Source organism: Lissotriton vulgaris, chromosome 8 (genome assembly GCF_964263255.1).
Source record: "Lissotriton vulgaris chromosome 8, aLisVul1.2, whole genome shotgun sequence".
NCBI classification, from domain to species: domain Eukaryota; kingdom Metazoa; phylum Chordata; class Amphibia; order Caudata; family Salamandridae; genus Lissotriton; species Lissotriton vulgaris.
In genome coordinates, this window is record NC_141696.1 from 1,159,252,810 (window position 1) to 1,159,271,609 (window position 18,800).

Here is an 18,800-nt window from a genome sequence, read left to right on the forward strand (position 1 = left end):
ACAGTCACATCCATCATCTATAGTCACTCCCATCGTGCTGATCATCAGGCAGTGTTACACCAAGGTGGCACTAGCCCAATCAATTACCTCCAACCAACAAGAAGACTAACACAAGTGGAAAGACAAGTGAACAAATGCTGGTAGTCAGGGTGAGACAAACAAGGGGCAGTAAAGGTGTATAAGAGAGAAACATTGTTTGACAAAAGAGGCAGTTATAGAAAAAGGAAAGAAGCAGGATAGGAGGAGAACGTCAGGGAGAGACTGATGACGTTGATGTGAGATCAAGAAGGAGAGCACCAGAGAGTAAGAATACTCAAAGACGGAGAAACAGCAGAGTAGAATGCATAGCCAAGGAGCAAAGAGACACAGACAAAAGAATAGTAAAAGATACAGTGAAGGCAAAGATAGAAACAGAGTTGGAAGCATTAAATGTCAGATAATATTAATAATAATAAGCATATTTATAAAGCGCATGGTTACACTCGGCCAGTGTGTCCCCGTGCAGCGGTGCAAAACTGCTTCGATCACCACACCCTATCCTAACCAGGCGTGACTATCCAGAGGGGAAGAGATACGTTTTCACATTTTTCCTGAAGGTGCCCTCCGAACCTTCCAGCAGGAGACTCAGTAGGAGCTTGTTCCATTGCAGTGCAGCCACAAAACGGAAGGAACATCCACCCATCCTTGCTCTTTTAATGTCAGGAACACACACCAAGCCCGTCCCACATAATCTAAGTTGGCGTTTTGGGGAATAGAGAGTAAGTAGATCAAACAGATAGGATGGACCAGACCCCTGAATGATACGATGGCAAACGCACAGTGCCTCGAACAAGACTCTCTCCCTTATCGGCAGCCAGTGGAGGGAAACCAACACCATATTCAAGGAAGCCCTCCTCGGGAGCATAAGAAGCAGATGAGCTGCTGCGTTCTGTATGCCTTGGAGTCTTTGCATTCATTTAGCCGTAGCACCCAGGTACAGTATATTGCCATAATCAAGGCGCGATGTCACCAGTGCATGCTCCATGGTCTTCCTGGCTGCAGTGGGCAACATATCCAAGGTTTTGCGAGGGCCCCTCAAGACTCCGAAACAGGCACCTGCAACCCGCCTGGTATGGTACTCAAAGGAGAGCTAAGTGTCCAGCCATACCCCCAGGTTCTTTGCCTGAGGGCAGCGTGTGGGGGTGGGCCCCAATCTCTGGGGCCACCATGCTGAAGACCACACTGACGGGGTTTTCCCAACCACAAGCACCTCGGTCTTATTGTCATTCAATTTCAGGCAGTTATTAGCCATCCATGATGCAAGATCTTGCATGCATGCCATGAAATTGGAGGCTGCCGTATCCTGTGCCTGTGTCAGGGAGACCACCAGTTGAGTGTCATCTGCATAGGACACAACCCTAATCCCAAATTTATCTGCAATCTCCGCTAGAGGAGTCGGGCTCAGGGTCGGTACCTGCGGCAACCCCTGTTTCAGTTTGATGACTTTGGAATAATGGGAGCCCTGCCTCACCCGAAAACTGCGCTCAGACAGGAAGGATTTCATCCAGCTCAATGCACAGCCAGACATATCCCCTTTCCTAAGACACTGCAGCAAGGTGTGGTGGGCAAAAGTGTCAAAGTCGGCACTTAAATCCAGCAGGATTAAGGCCGCCGTCTGTCCCGCATCCACATATTTCCTAATGGTTTCCGTGGCAGCCCAGAAACCAGACTGAGTGGGATGCAGGAGATTGTATTTCCCAATATGCACAATAAGTTGTGTGTTTACCACTTTCTCTGCAACCTTTGCGAGGTAAGGAAGTAGGGAGATTGGACACAAATTATCGAGTTGGTCGGGGCTAATGTGAGGTTTCTTGGTTATCGGAAGGACCACTGCTTCCTTCCATCTTACTGGCACCGTACCTGTCCTGAAAGATAACTCCAAGAGATGTCTTATACACGGCTCAAGAGTTACAATGCTCCCTCTAAGCACTTTAGGAGAGGCAGGGTCTCTAGGAGAGCCCGACTTGACACTGATACAGATTTTAGTTAACAGCTCTGGAGGGAGAACTGAAAATCTATTGATACATTCTATCTCTAGAACGTACCCTGCTTCCCCCGAGGTCTCATGACCTACTCGAATAGAGTCCGGGAAGGTGGAATACATTTTCTCCACCTTATCTGCAAAGAAATCACCACACGGTTGCATGACTTCTCTGATCCAGTTGCTGGAATTGCCGTTGTAGCTAGGGAAGATATCTCTTTGTAGACCCTAAGAAGTTCCCTGGCAGAATATTCCGCCGCCCCAATTCTTTCCTGGTAGTATGATGCCTTAGCCCTTCTAATGAGCCCATGATAGCTCTTCAGCGTGACTTTATACTCCCTCCTCCCCGGTCCGAGAAGTCTTTCCTCCACCGCCTTTCAAGGCGTTTACAGTCTTCTTTGATCGTTCTCAAGGCGGTGTTATACCAGGGAGCAGATTTTTTTATTCTTCCTGACATCTTTTTTGACCAGGGGGCGTTGCTATTTAGTGCCTCCGTAATACGCCTATCCAAGTTTTTGCGTGCACTTTTGACATCTATGCCCCCTGGCAGCCCACCTTGAGAGAGGGCACTGTTAAACATTTCCTGAGAGAAGCCAGCCCACTTCCGGCATGCTATTTCCCTCTTTGGTTTCTCCAGTACCTTTAACCCCGGCAACAACATCGCAAAAGGAACCAGGAAATGGTCTGGCCATAAAACAGGAAGAGGTGGGTTCACAACTATGGCCTCCCAGTTCGCGAAAATGGGGTCAAGCAAATGGCCCAGTTGATGGGTGGGGGAATCTGATTTTAGCATAAGTTGTAAGGTAGCCATTTCCTGACATAACTCACCAGCCCCCACGCTCTTTGCATCTTCAAAATGCAGATTAAAGTCGCCAAGCACTAAAAGTTTTTCATATTGCAGTGCTGGTTGTGTAAGACATTCTATCAAGCTAGGGGAGAAGCGAGTGGGAGGTCCAGGAGGTCTGTAGACCAGGAGCCCTTTCAAGATGTAGTTCTTAGTCACCCTGATCGTAAAAAGACTCGCCTCGCTATCTGCAATAGCGACCGGCTCGAGGGAGCATATAAAAACATTTTCATAAATTCATTGTGCATTATTCCATATCCATAAAATAGCCTAAATAGGTAAAAACTATTAAAATCATGCTATAATAGGCTGAATAGTTATACAATTGTTAATCTGACACCTCTTTTTTGTTTGATACGTACAGCAGCTACAAGAAAACTAGAAATGGTAAACATATCCATGGGGTTACTCAGCATTTGAAGGTGGAGCAAAGCAGGTCCAACTTGTAAAAGCCCCTGCCAATCAATATAGGGTTTAAAAACTTCCTACGAATTTCATTAAAATGGTCACAAAGCTTCATAAAATGCAAAGTGTCTTGTACAGAATAATTGTCACATTGGCAGGGAGCTGCATCCTCAGGTTTAGACCACACAGGGAACTCACCCAGAGTGAAGTGGATCAAATTAAAACGGAGCAGTGGAAGTATTTTTACCCAGTGACACCGGCCTGGATCCAGAGTTAAGACATCCCCGTTATTTACTCAGATGGTGGTTAATGATTGTACTGCATAATCTTTTTTTGGGGATCAATTCTGGATTCTTTATTGTGGAGATTGAGATGCAGATTTTTTGCATGAATTATTATATCCACGCCTGAATAGGATTTGAAGCAGATACTTTGAGACACAACACCAGAGCAAGGAGGAATTAATACACGGGGTCTTAAAATTGAGTGGGAGCATCCATTTCACGATTGAATACAGTTGTTATGAGCAATGATGATGTCCATTCCGGATGAAACGCATTGGCTGTCATGAATTTTCTACACTGTATTTAATTTGGATTGAATTGGACTCTGTTTACACAATTGGAAAACAAAAGTTCTGTTGCTGATTTTTGGATAAACTGTGCAACAATAAAACTTCGGAACACAATACTTGTACCCAAGACTTTTTCACGAATACAACGCTCCTTCCTTGCTATTTTCACAAAATAAAACCGAACCTAGTCAATAACCAGCGATGCAAGGCCCTATTCACCAATTCAAATAGGGTTCAATAAGCAGAGTAGATTTGGTTAAACAATGAGCCCTAACTAAGGGCTTCTTCATCTCCTGTTCTTCTTGTTCCATCATCAATAAATTCATAAAATTCATCTCTTGACCCACTTCACATCTTCACCCCAATTTAAGTAGCATGTGCTTAACATAAGACAACCACTTAATTTAGCTTTCTCCAGTTTGACACAATCCCGAAGGATTTGATGATTCAGGGTCAATTCTGGATTAAGCCAAGTTTTAAGCCAGCACAATAGCGGGGCGGTTCTCGTAGTGTCTGAAATATAACTGTGCCCCAATTCTTGATGTATGGAGAAAATTGGGGTTGACTGGGGTACAGACAAAAGACTACGCGAAAATGTATTTTCAACTTGCTGCAACCCCTCCTGCTGTTTAAAACCCCATATTGAAGAACCATAGGAAGCAATGGCATGGCACTTTGAGGAATAATATATCTTAAGGATAGCTTCCACCGGCCTGGCCCCCAGGCTCTGGGCAAACCCTAAAAAGGGATGATGTAGATCTAGAGGCTGCATTTTTTAAAATTTTCTCTTAGGAGACCCATGAGCCTCTCTCGTCAAATAAAACTTATGTAAAAGAGCACACCCTAGCCACTTCCACCGCTCAGTTTTCCTGTAGCTTTTACCAGTAGTCATAAAATGGGATTTGCCGGTATTAATAATCAAGTCCAGTGACCTCATATAAGCACCAAATGCGTCCAATAGCCTCTGTAGGCCTATCGCGGTCTGTGCTAAGAGTACGGCATCATCCCCGTATAGGAGAACCGGGACCATACATTCTCTCACACGCGGAATATCCGAACTCACCTCTGCATGGGATTTGTCCACAGTATTAATGTATAGGGTGAAAACCAAGGGCGCCTATTTGCACCCTTGTCGGACGCCCCTCTCTGATTTAAAAGACCAAGTGCGTTTGCCATCCTGCGAGATCCTAACAGACGCTAAAAGGTCCCGGTAGAGATCAGCCAAAAAGTAAACTAACATGGCTCAATCATCATTTCTAACAGGATGCTCCACAGCCTCGACCTGTTAACCAGGTCGAACGCTGAGGATAAGTCCATAAATGCCATCTGGAGGGATCCTTCTTTAGCTATTGTATATTTATTAATTAATAAATACAAGTTAAGACATTGATCCATGGTGCTTCTACGTTTCCTGAATCCATATTGTAAGTTGGATAGGATCTTGTTGTCATCGGCTCAGTCAGAAATTTTCGCTAAGACCACCTTACCTAAGATCTTTACCACTGAATCAATCAGTGATATGGGTCTGTAGCATGCGGATCCCCTCTCTGGCCTTTTTTAAAAACAGTGATAATAGTTAAATGGCACCAGGAAACAGGAAACCCTTTCGACCCAGAGGTGTTAAAAACATTTGCCAGTATTTCCACCCAAAATTTGGGAACAGATTTATATAAGTCTGCTGGCACTCCATTAGGGCCCGGGCTTTATTACTATAGGTCTCCTGTATATCTCTCTCAATATCCACCACAGAAAACACAAATGACGCTACTTCCAAACGAGGAAGAAGCCTTGGGGAGGAATATGATGTCTCAACAGAGCCATAGATTCCTTTGAAACGAGCCAACCACTGTTCTTCAGTAATATTATTATCCTGATTGTTGTTTTCCAATTCCGAGAAGAATGGGGTATTAGCTATTGCCCAAAATCTGGAACTGTCCTTCAAAACATCCACAGATAAAAGGGCATTCCATGCTTCTGTCGTAATCTCAGCCTTTCGTGTTTGGACAGCTAATTTATACTGCTTCCGTAGGCTCGCTATCCGGGCCTTATCACGAGGTACACTTTTCAAGGCTAAAATAAGGGAGCGATGTGAGCGGGAGCACTTTTCATCAAACCACCTTTTCATACGTGTTCCTATGGGTCTGCTAGCAATAGACAGGACTGTAGCAATCTGATTAAATATAACCCCAAAAGCAGTAAGAACCTCACTTTGAGTTTGAGGAGTCTGCACATGTTGCAAGCTCCCTTGCATCTTAGACCACAGGACTTTAAAAAAGGAGTCTGGAGTGACTTGAGCCCACTTTAACCTCCTCCCTTGATCCCGAGATACCAATAGATTTCTATCCCGATTTCCCCCTACCTTATCCATAAAACCACAGCTACTATCCAGTACCAGTACAACAGGGTTATGGTCACTGAAGGAAGACACCCTGGCATTATAAAACTCTACTTTCTCTAATAACTGAGGAATAACTGAGGGGACAAAAATATATAATCAATGATGGTATCACTACTCCTTGACTTAAATGTTGTACACCGGTCTAGGGAGTTAAAAAAAAAAAACAGGTTCAAAGAGATCGGCTTCTTCCAAAAGATTTTCCAAAACCCCCCCCTGAGAGGAGTGTTCAAAGTGAGGGGTCACCGAGTGATTATGCCCTAACTCATCCTCAATAAAAACAATTCAGGCCACACAGATGTATATTAAAATCACCCATGAGTACCACATAATAAGAAGTGGATTGATTTAGTTTATAGTCATCAAAAAAAAATTCAAAAAACACAAATGTTGATTCCTAAAGTCAGATTCCCCTGAATTATAAAAATTTGCAAGCAATAGCTTAGGGTGATAGGGGGAACTAACTTCAACTGCCAGACAGTTTGAGTAGTCTACCTTAATCCTTTTTAAGGAGCCCTTTAATTTAACAGAAAGTAAGAGGACCAGGCCACCAATTGCTCTACTGGCTCTTGCTGGCCGAGCAGGTTAAAAATGGGAGCTAAAGCCATCCATACAAAAGTTTTCCCCAGTCTCCCATGTCTCCTGAAGCGCTATTATATCGTAGGATCTAATAAAATCTAGAAAATTGGATCGTCTTTTTTTGATCTAAGACCTGCAATGTTCCAACTTAAAATAGTGTATTTAGTCAAAATTTCCACTCCTGTAGCCTCAGTCCCTGAACTATAAGGGGGCAGTTCAGACGTGCACTCAATCTTCTCCTCGTTGCCATCCAAATGTGTCAGTGGCAAGAATCTATTTGAGAGGGGTAGGGGTTCCGCAACAGCCCCAGACACGTACGTTTTCTGATCCAAAGATACTATCCCCCTAGATAAATCAAAACATTTTACTGAACCATTACTTGATAGATACAACTTTGGGGATGGACAGTGATTTCTTAGTTCAACCACCCTTTTTACTTTATGGCCTTGCAATGGGGGATAAAAGAAACCTAAAGGTACTGCCCTAATAACACCCCTCTCTAACCCAGAGGCATCCCATAGCAACCTATCCGCCATGTCCCTCCTATTAAAATTTACTATAATACAATCACCTTGCATTTTTTTGGGTACACTACCCACCCAAGCCACCCGACTGGCCATTATGATATAGGAAGACAACTCAGATTGGCCACTACAATAATTGTCACACCAATGTTTTCTCTTACGTAGCAGGGCCGCCATTGATTCGCTATCTGAATTGCTAAGGGGTGGGGCCGACTACAAGGATCGCCACCAAAGGGGTAGCTTCTGGTGGAAGATTTATCCTACGGCCATTGTGACTTAGATTATTGTCATGAAAGGCCCGCTCCTGGTGTTCGACAGGGACTGATCCAAGAGTGGAACAATAGCTATGCTAGGGGTAGTATTGGATAGATTCTGCCCCTCTGCAGCCTCTCCGGTACTAATCCCTCTGCTCCCAGATGGATTAGGATTTACCTGTTCCCTTAAAAGACATGGCAGTTGTGTTTCATAGGATACCCTGCCAGGGTAAGGCAAGCTTGTTGGGCAAGGGATAGGGAGGGAGACTGGCCTAAGACTAGGAGAGACATCTGACAAAACAATTGTATTACTTATAAAAGAGTCCAACTTCTCTCATTTTTTCTTCAAGTCCACCACACAAAGGTCCAAAGTGTCTATATTATCTTTGGCTATAACAGTGAACATAGATTCGAACTTTGCACTGAAAACATCCTCTATCAAGTCCCGCCACTAGCAATTGTGTGGCTTCATCCACCTTAGCCGTCACCTTGGAAGAATTTCTTTTTACAGCTTTCTGCTGCATACTGGCTTTTCTATCACCACCTTTTCCCTCCGCAGATGCCCCCTTAGCTGCTCCGAGAGAGCTCTTCATGCCCACAGAAGAAGTTGTAGGAAAAGCAACCTTATTCACAGAGTGCTGAGCTTCACTACTTGTTTTAGGAGTATTAATCAGGACGAGCGGGTCCAATGGTACAGGGAATTTAACCTGTTGAGCATTGATCGCAGTCGCACTCCCATCAGTTGAATTTTGGCTAGTTGCCAGTCCCAGCTCTTGTTCAGCATTTGCTATCTCTACATTCAAAGCACCCACAGTCGAAGTCAAATAAGAGATAATGGATGGTGTCTTCCTTGACATTTTAGCTTTTAACCCACTCTGATCTTGACTCCCCATATATTTGCGCTTACCCATGGCAGGTTGTTAAGGGGGTGGCCCAGCCCTGCCTCCTCCTGGCTCTGACGGGCACAGATGGGCCCGCCCTTGGCCAGGGCTTTGCCCGGTGCCGACCTCGCGCGTCCCGCGTTGTGTGTGCCCTCGCGGCCTTTAGAGCGCCTCCGGGCCCCTCCTCTTCCTGTTAGCGCTTCCTGGCGCTTGGGCTTCTGGGTGATGTAGTCCGGTGCCCCAGTGGCGCAAAATGCGGCAATCCTGTGGCACGAAATGCGGCAATCCTAGCAGAGGCAACAGCCACAGGAGAGATGCGGCCTACCCCAGAGCAGCGATTTGCGGTGTCAGCCTGGCGGGACAGTGTTCAAGGTGAGGCCCCCATGCTGCATGTGCCCTCGTGGCCTTTAGAGTGCCTCTGGGCGCCTCACCTTCCTGTTAGCACTTCCTGGAGCTTGGGTTTCTGGTGATGTAGTCCAGCACCCCAGTGGCGCAAAATGCAGAAATCCTGTGGCGCGAAATGCGGAAATCCTAGCAGAGGCAACACCCGCAGGAGAGATGCGGCGTACCCCAGAGCAGCGATTTGCGGTGTCAGCCTGGCGGGACAGTGTTCAAGGTGAGGCCTTTACAGTTCAATAGACAGCAGTTCAAAAGTGAGCTCGCCTCCTCCCAGCGCTTGGCCTAAACGAGCAGTGCCTGCAGTCCCAGCTCTTACTTCCTCCTTCAATGCTGTGCCTACACGAGTCTGCCATTACGGGGCATAGAGCATACAGTTCTTGGGGGCTATACTGTAGCCAGACTCCTAAACCACCAGGGGTTCTGGCCCCGGGCCCCGACCAGCCGCGGACGGGCGCAGACGGGCTTGCCTTTGGTGCGCCGGCAGCATGCCCGCTGCGCACGGCCGCTGTGCAGCTGCTGAGGCATGCACCTTTTATTAGTGCACGCTCCCCACAACTAGACCGCTAACCAGACAAAGCAGAAGTGCCTGGCTCTCCCTTCCCCGCCCTCAGCGCAAGGGTACTGGTCACCATGTCGGACCGGGGCAGGAAGAAGTGAAGACTGAGCCCAGGGTTCCGTGGAGGTAAGACTCAAAATGCCCCCAGCACTCCCCCTCATGGAAATGTGTGCACCAATTTTTAAAAAAAGACTCAATGCCAGCAGAGTTTTAAAAATAATAAAACCGATTGCCCCCAAACTTCGTAGCGCCGAGCAGTTAAAGGAAACTGCCACTGCCCCACTCACCGCACCGCGGCCGGTGAGGCATGCACCCTTTATTAGTGCAAGCTCCCCGCAACTAGACCGCTAACCGGTCAAAGTGGAAGTGCCTGGCTCTCCCTTACCCGCCCTCCACACAACAGTACTGGTTACCGCTTCGGACCGGGGTGGGAAGGAGTGAAGACTGAGCCCAGGTTTCTGTGGAGGTAAGACTACAAAATGCCCCCAGCACTCCCCCTCAAAGGAAACGTGTACACCGATTATTTTAAAAAGACTTAATGCCAGCAGAGTTTTAAAAATAATAAAAAAAATTGCCCCCACACTTCGTAGCGCCGAGCAGTTAAAGGACACTGCCACTGCCCCACTCACCACAAGAAATAGAGCTAATTAAAGTGAATATTGAAGGAGGCATCATCAGTTACTGGCCAACCGTATGTGTACGATAAGGAGAGCCATAGGAGTGAGAGATGGGTGAGACACAAGTAGGTAGAGAAAGGAAGAGACTAAAGGCCAGATCTACGACCATAAATTGCAGTCGCAAATGGGCAATCGGCCCATTTGCGACCTCAAATTAGGGCATGCCCATGTACAAACCTCATTTTGCAAATCAGTACATTTTAACAATTCGCAAAATGAGGTTTGTGACGTACTATTGGGAAGGGGCGTGCCAAAGGCATCCCTACCTTATATCGAGTGTAAATGGCATGTAAAATTGTTTTGTGACCACATTTGCGGTCGCAAAACACTCGCAGTTTACCACCCTTTTCAAAAGGGTGCTAAGCCACACGCGAATGGGAAGGGGTCCCCAGGAGACCCCTTTGCCTGTGTGAATGGGTGCGTACATTTTTTAAGAGCAGGCAGTAGTCCCAGGGACCGCTGCCTGCCCCTAAAAAATGAAACTGAAAAGTTTCATTTTTCTTTTTTTCAAATGCATCCCGTTTTCCTTTAAGGAAAACAGGCTGCATCTAAAAAAAACTGCTTTATGGTGGTCTGCTGACCCCAGCAGGCCACCATCCCTGTGAAAGCGTGCCATTTCCAATGGGGTTGCAAATTACGACAGCCTCATGAATATTAATGAGGCATGCAATTTGCGACCCCATTGGGAATCGCAAACAGTGTCTGAGACACTGTTGTACATTCATTTTTTAGAGTCGCAAACTGCGAGTCGCAATTCGACACAATTTACAATTTGCTAAAATGAATGGTCATAAAAAGTGATCAGCAGTGCATTGCGGGGGCACGAGTTATAGTTAGGTCTACTAACTATAATGGCCGAATTTCTATGGTTTTGTATGAGTGAAATCTCCAACTAATTATAACGTCCCTGAAACCTATTGTTTTTTTAGTGAATTTCAAAGGTTTTTTAAGAGAACATTTCTAACTATAACTTCCCTGAAACCTATGGTTTTTCATTGAATATGTAAGGTTTTTTAAATGCTCATTTCTAACCATAAAGTCCCTAAAACCTATGTTTTTTTCAGTGAATTTCTAAGGTTTTTTAAATGCGAATTCCTAACTATGCCCATAAAGGTAGGACATGTGAAGAAAGATGAAGAAAAGTGCAGAAAGAAGCAAGACACATGCAGAAAGTGGCAACAGAATTCCAGAAAGATGAAGATAACTGCAGGAAGAAGAAGAGATGTTCAGAAAGAACCAACAGAGGAGCAGAAAGTCCTCCTGTGCCCCCAACTTGTTGCTGATGGGTACTGGTGGTAACTGACTCTGACTAACCAGGCATAGAGCCAGTGCTATGCTAAAAGACACTTAGAATACAGTGAAAACACCTACATACACTAGCGAACACTATGCATCGGGGTACCCCTGTGATTAGCATGACCTTCTCTGTATTTGCCATGAGTTAATGACTGGGTTGTTGCATAAGTACATGAGTAGTGACTGGATGATTAGAGTGCATGGTGATTTTAAAAGTGCTTGGTTTTCAGCGCAGTGATTGGATAAGCACATAGGATTGGCTGAGTGATTGGAGGACTGCATATATAGTATCAGGGAGATTACTGGACTGCATAGGTAGTCTTCAGGGTATTGCAGCAGTGCATGCGTTAGTGACTGGGTCATTGCATGAGTACATGGGTACTGAGTGGATAATTAGAGTACTGCAAGGAGAGTGTGCGCTGAATTTATAATTGCTTGACTATTGGAGGAGTGTTTGGATTAGTACATGGTAGTGGCTGGGTGACTGGAGGAATGCACAGGGAGTGACAGTGTGACTGCGGGACTGCATGGGTACTGCCAGGGGACGTGAAGGAGTGAATAAGAAGTGTGTAGGTGGTTAGAGGACTGCATGGGTAGTACACAGGAATTGTAGCAGTGCATGTGTTAGTGCCTGGATCCTTGCATGACTGCATGGGTAGTGACTGGATGATTTGAGTACTTTGAGGAGAGTGCATGGTGAATTTATAAGTGCTTATACGTTTTGGCATAGTGATCGAACAAGGACATAGGACTGGCTGGGTGATTGGAGGACTACATAGGTAGTACCAGGGAGATTGCTGGACTGCATAGGTAGTCCTCAATGGATTGCACCAGTGCATGTGTTTGTGACTGGATCATTGTATGAGTACATGGGTAGTGACTGGATGATTAGAGTGCTGCAAGCACAGTGCATGGTGATTTTATAACTCCGTGGGTTTTGGCAGAGTGATTGGATAAGTACACAGTGCTGGCTCGGTGATTGGAGGAGTGCATGGGTAGAGACAGAGGGATTTCTGGAGTGCATGGGTACTACCTGGGTAATTGGAGGAGTGATTCAGTAGTGTGTAGGTGGTTAGAGGTCTGCATGGGAAGTACTTAGGGGATTGTAGCAGTGCATGTGTTAGTGCCTGGGCAATTCCATGAGTACATGGGTACTGACTGAAATATTAGAGTACTGCAAGGAGAGTGCATGGTAAATGTATAAGTGCTTGGGGTTTGGTGGAGTGATTGGATAAGTGCATGGTGCTGGCTGGGAGATTGAAGGAGTGCATGGGTAGTGACAGGGTGATGGCTGGACTGCATAGGGTGTGCTCAGGGTATTGTAGCAGCGCATGTGTTAGTGCATGTGTTATTGCATTTTATTTTGACATACATGTCATAAAATTTTCACATGAAATAACCATGCAACCTATACTATACAGCTCTTGTAGTGCAATAACAATAGCAATATTTTAAAACATTAGGATAAAAATAATACCATAAAATGATTCAAAGATTATTAAAGGAGATCGGCTATCAATACATGTATAGTATCAAACAGATGTAATCACTAGGAATGTGCTTTTTTTCATATATTAAACTTAAATTCATGTAAATCAATCAATCAATCAGAGGTTTATAAAGAGCGCTACTTACACTTGAGGGTCTCAAGGCGATGGGGGAGGAGCTCTGGATCAGTCGAAGAGCCAGGGCTTGAGGTCATTCCTGATCGTGTGCAGACTCGGGGAGTGTCTGATGTTCACAGGGAGCCATTCCAGGTCTTGGCTGTGATATAGGAGAAGGATCTCCTACCTGTTCTGCTTCCGCGTATGCAGGGGACCTCTGCAAGGGGGAGGTCGGCGGACCAGAGGTTTCTCTTGGGCACGTAGAAAGATACTCTCTCGTTAAGGTATTTGGGTCCGATGTTGTTGAGGGATTTGTAGGCATGGACGAGGAGTTTGAAGGTGACCATCTTCTCGACGGGGAGCTAGTGGAGGTCTCGTAGGTGTTGGGTCATGTGTTTGTGACGCAGTGCCCTGAGGACGAGTCTTGCCGCGGAGTTCTGGATGGTCTGGAGTCTGTGCAGAAGAGTTCTGTTAATTTCGGCATATAGGGCGTTTCCATAGTCCAGTCTGCTGGTTATGAGCGTGTGGGGGATGGTCCTTCTGCAATAGGGGGGTATCCATTTGAAGGTCTTGCGGAGGACGCGAAGGCCGTTGAAGCTGGTGCAGACAACGGAGTTGATCAGGCGGGTCATGGAGAAGGAGGAGTCGAGGATGATGCAGAGGTTTTGCGGGAGGTCTGTAGGGGTGGGTGGATTCCCAATGGCGGAGGGCCTCCAGGTTTTGTCCCAGGAGGATGTGCATGTTCAGAGGATGAAGACCTCAGTCTTTTCTGAATTGAGCTTCAAGAAGCTGTCTTTCATCCAGGCTGCCACATTCTTCATTTCTTCCTGGAAATCGAGTCTGGTGTCTTCGGGATTCTTCGTGCGTGAGAGGATGAGCTGGGTGTTGTCAGTGTAGGATACAATGCTGAGCCCATGCTGTCTGACAATGGTGGCGAGGGGGACCATGTAGATGTTGAAGAGCATGGGGCTGTGCGATGATCCTTGGGGTGCTCTGCAGTTGATGTCGGTGGGTTCGGAGAAAAAGGGAGGGAGTCTGATTGTCTGGGTTCTGCCGGCAAGAAAGGATTGGATCAATTTGAGGGCTGCTCCTTGTATCCCTGCTTCGTGGAGTCTGGCTGCAAGTGTGCGGTGTGCTTCTGTGTTGAAGGCTGCAGAGAGGTCTAGGAGGATGAGGGCCGCAGTGTGTCCCTGGTCAAGTAGCATGCGGCTGTCGTTAGTGGCGGCGAGGGCAGTCTCGTGCTGTGGTTGCTGCGGCATCCAGACTGGGAGGCATCTAAGATGGAGGGTTCTTAAATAAAAGCGGTAAGCTGGGCGTTTACGAGCCTCTCTGTGATTTTGGCCATGAAAGGGAGGAGAGAGATGGGCCGGTAGTTTTTCAGGTCTGTTGGATCGGCCAATGGTTTCTTGAGGAGGGCTTTGACCTCTGCCCATATGGCGCTGGATCGCTGGTTGGGGGCTTCGATCCTGCACTAATGTGGCTGGTTGGGACATTCTGACTGGTTCTGATTTAAAGATTCCACCGTCATCTTGATTGGGATTGCTCCATCTCCTCAAAGGTATGAGGCACTATAAAAGCAGTCCCATTCTCCTTGTGTTCTTCTCTCAGTCACTGAACCCAACTCTCTTGCCTGTGCCTATCCTTTTCAGGGCTGCCTTAATAAACAGACACATTTTGCAAGATCAAGCGGGTTACAACTTCATTTGTGATATTCATTTTTATTTATGATATGAGCATCTAGTACACTAACCTCTCCGGTTTCAAGCCTGCTTTCTTCATATAGCCATCCGAGTACTTCTAAGCGCTCTCACCATGAAATTAGGGTGAATAGAAGCTTAGCTGTTACCCTGTGCTCGACGTTTTAGGGTATATATTGTCTCATATCCAACATTCAGGATTACAGTAGTGTTGTAATGGACTGATTAATGTGGTTCCATGATCAGATTGTATCAGAAAATAACAAGGAATAGCATGATTAAGCCGAGCCTCAGTGGAGTGCAACATCATATATTGTGCCAAAATGGTGCCTGGGATAGCATTGGTGGCATTGTCGCATTGATGGTCCTGTCTGGGTTTTGCTTGCACTGAAATGAATTCTTAACAATGGGCAGATTGCACTCACATATGACCTTGAGGTGGCTTCATCCTGTTGAGATCCAGTCACGACTACATCTTACAACATTGTGTGGTAGTATATATGTGTATTGGTGGTGATGGGCGTTTGCTAGTTACAGTGACATATCTGCTATTTTAGTCCCTAGTGACCGTGTCATCCGGTCACCCAGAAGATGGTCTTTCAGGCCACTTCCTGCAGGCCAGTGGTTAGTATGGGTGTGTTGTGCCGACACTGCTGCAGCTTTTCTGTTGAATTGTGGCATGTAAATCCATACATTGCCCAGTGTGCCATCCATTGCCGTTCTTGCCTTGTTGTTTTCTTCCATTTCAGCCTGTCTGTTTATGTTTCCCCTGATTTTTTTCAGTTTGTTTGTACCTTTACCCCGTGTTTTGGCTAACCCTGGGTGGAACACTATGCTACGCTCGTGGAGTGTGCGTAGTTTGCACAACTACGCGCTACGCGAATTGCATGTAGCACAGTGCAAAAATGCATAGCGGCCATTTTTTGCTCGCTCGTGGTCCTCAATGTCAAGTTGGCAACCGCGAGCGAGCAAAATCACCATCCCGGCAAGACTTTTTCCTCGTTCGCGATCAGCAACATCAAATTGCCGATCAAGAGCGTGGAAAATAAATCTCACTGCGAGTGCTCAATCAATCAATCAGTCACTTGTAAAGCGCACTACTTACCCGTGAGGGTCTCAAGGCGCTGAGGGGAGGGGGTGCTGTTACTGCTCGAAGAGCCAGGTCTTGAGGAGTCTTCTGAAGGTGAGCAGGTCTTGGGTCTGCCGCAGATGGGTCGGGAGGGTGTTCCAGGTCTTGGCAGCGAGGAAGGATAAGGATCTGCCACTGGAGGTCGTTCATTGGATGCGGGGGACGGCGGTGAGGGCGAGGCTGGTGGAGTGGAGCTGGCGGGTGGGGGTGTAGAAGCTGAGTCTGCTGTTCAGGTAGGCGGGTCCGGTGTTGTGGAGTGCTTTGTGTGCGTGGATGAGGAGCTTGAAGGTGATCCTCTTGTTGACGGGGAGCCAGTGCAGGTCCCTTAGGTAGGGGGGTGATGTGGCTGCGATGGGGGATGTTGAGGATCAGGCGGGCGGAGGCTTTTTGGATGCAGTGCAGTCGTTGTAGGTGTTTGGCCGGGATTCCTGCATAGAGTGCGTTGCCGTATTCCAGCATGCTGCTGACGAGGGCTTGGGTCACTTCTTCTGGTTCCGGTCGGGATCCACTTGTAGATTCTGTGGAGCATGCGGAGAGTATTGTAGCAGGAGGAGGAGACGGCGTTGACCTGCTTCGACATGGAGAGGGAGGAGTCGAGGATGAATCCTAGGTTGCGTGCGTGGTCCGTGGGCATCAGTGCTGTTCCTAGTGTGGTCGGCAACCAGGAGTTGTCCCAGGCAGAGGGGCTGGGGCTGAGGATGAGGACCTCCGTCTTGTCCGAGTTCAGTTTCAGACGGCTGCTCCTCATCCACTGGGCGACAGCCTTCATTCCCTCGTGGAGTTTGGTTTTGGACGTGTGTGGGTCCTTGGTGAGGGAGAGGATGAGCTGGCTGTCATCGGCGTAGGAGATGATGTTCAGGTCGTGCCGGCAGGCCATTTGTGTGAGAGGGGCCATGTAGACATTGAACAGGGTCGGGCTGAGGGATGAGCCCTGGGGTACGCCGCAGATGATGTCGGTGGCTTTGGATCGGAAAGGTGGGAGGCGGACTCTCTGGGTTCTACCTGAGAGGAAGGACGTGGTCCAGTCCAAGGCCTTCTCCTGGATTCCGGCTTCTTGGAGGAGTGTCCTTAGTGGGCGGTGGCAGACTGTATCGAAGGCGGCGTATGCTCGCAACTGCTCGTAATGAGAAGCTACCAGTCCACATTGCGAAAGCTGTCGCTCGAGTCCAAATCTACTCAAGCAGCAGAAAACGACCGCTTGCACTGTGCACCATGCCGTTTGCATTAATTGCACAGTGCGGACAAGCATCCGGCACTGTGCAATCAGTGCAAACAGCATTTTTCCTACCGCACTGCGCAGTTTGCGTTGTATGTGTTGTGCGTAGTTCACTTTGCGTAGCTACGCGTAGCGCTACTACGCGAACTACGCCCAGGGTTAGTTTTGGCATTTATTCTTCCCTCTGAAGGTGTGCTTTGGAAACGTGTTTCCATCATTTTTTCAAGTTTTCCAATGTGTGTGCATTAAACTAAGTATATTTATTTTTAATGAATCTAATCTCGCTTTTCACTGACATTCGCGACTGGGGCATGCCACCGGAATGGTACTGGACAAGAAAATCAGCCCTACTAAAAAATTTCAAATCAGCCCAGCACTTCAAGATGCTGACTACAATTGCACCTTGATGGTGTGGCTCTTTAATGGCAGCCCATCCGGCCCACTGCAGTTTGTTAATAGTTGTACTTGATTTGTTACTGGATTTTTTCATGATGTTGGTGTGCTGATAGCAGTATTAGGTATCCTGTGAAAGGGCATGCTGTTCAGTAATATACTCGTAAGTGAATGTGTTGATCTTTTTTTGTTCCTAAGCTCAGCACTTTGTTCGGCAATTTGCATCTTTGCAAGTTTTTTTGCATATATTTGACATTTCTGTCTTTGTTAAATTAACAATTGCAGTTTTTATCTTCTTCTTTGTAATGCTGAAGTTCAATTTTGCCCTTTGTGTCTACACATTTCATATAATTTAACAACCTGCTCTATCAGGCCCTTGATGCCTTCAAACGACGTTACTACATTGTAATACGCTTTTGATTGAGTACAACGAGCAGGAGTGACTTCCATCCATTCTCTCTCACTCCTTCTGACATCTAGCTGTTCTCCTTCCCTGATCTCTCTCTCCATCACCTTCCCTTCATCTCTCGTCAAGCCCCTGTGCCTAATGCAATGAACCTAAAGGAGCTGGGGAAAGTGACAGAGACAGCAGCACTTAGCTTCCAAAACCGTCCCCCAGTGGCTCCAGTCTACCGGGGAAATGCCCCCTAGTAAGGAATGCTGGATGTGTGCGTAATTTTGGCTAAAGCCCCTCCCCCTCCCCCAACCATAATTAAGGACTTGCCACATAATTAGCAGATTGTAATAAAAGAAAAAAAATGTTTCTAGCACAAACGGATCAATAGTTACTAAAAACATGGAGATATGTCTTCACGCACGTTTGAAGACCCTTTACTAAAGTTAGCTGGTTAGTCATTATTTACTAATTTAAGAATTTGGTTGTTAAACGTGTTCTTTTAAGGTGAAATTATTGCCCACACAGTGAGCCCGATTCACAGAACTAACTTAAGACAAAATCCTAAACTTACTACTTTTGGCACTCACAGAAGTTAGGATTTTGTCTTAAGTTTGTCTGAAGACAGATTCAAGACAGACTTAAGACAAAATCCTAACTTAAGTCTGTCTTAAGTCTGTCTTAAGACAAACTTAAGACAAAATCCTAACTTCTGTGAATACCAAAAGTAGTAAGTTTAGGATTTTGTCCTAAGTTAGTTCTGTGAATCGGGCCCAGTATTACCATGTGAAGCAAATTGCTAAATAATGAACTCATGCTATAAAAAATGTTCTTTATTAAGCCGAATAATTAGACTTTTCTTGCTGTTTAGCATAGACAACCGTACTACATAATTGTTCCCCTGCTGCATAATTCCAGTGGCCCTGCCTATAGAATGCAAGCATTGACAATGCCAGTAGGTCT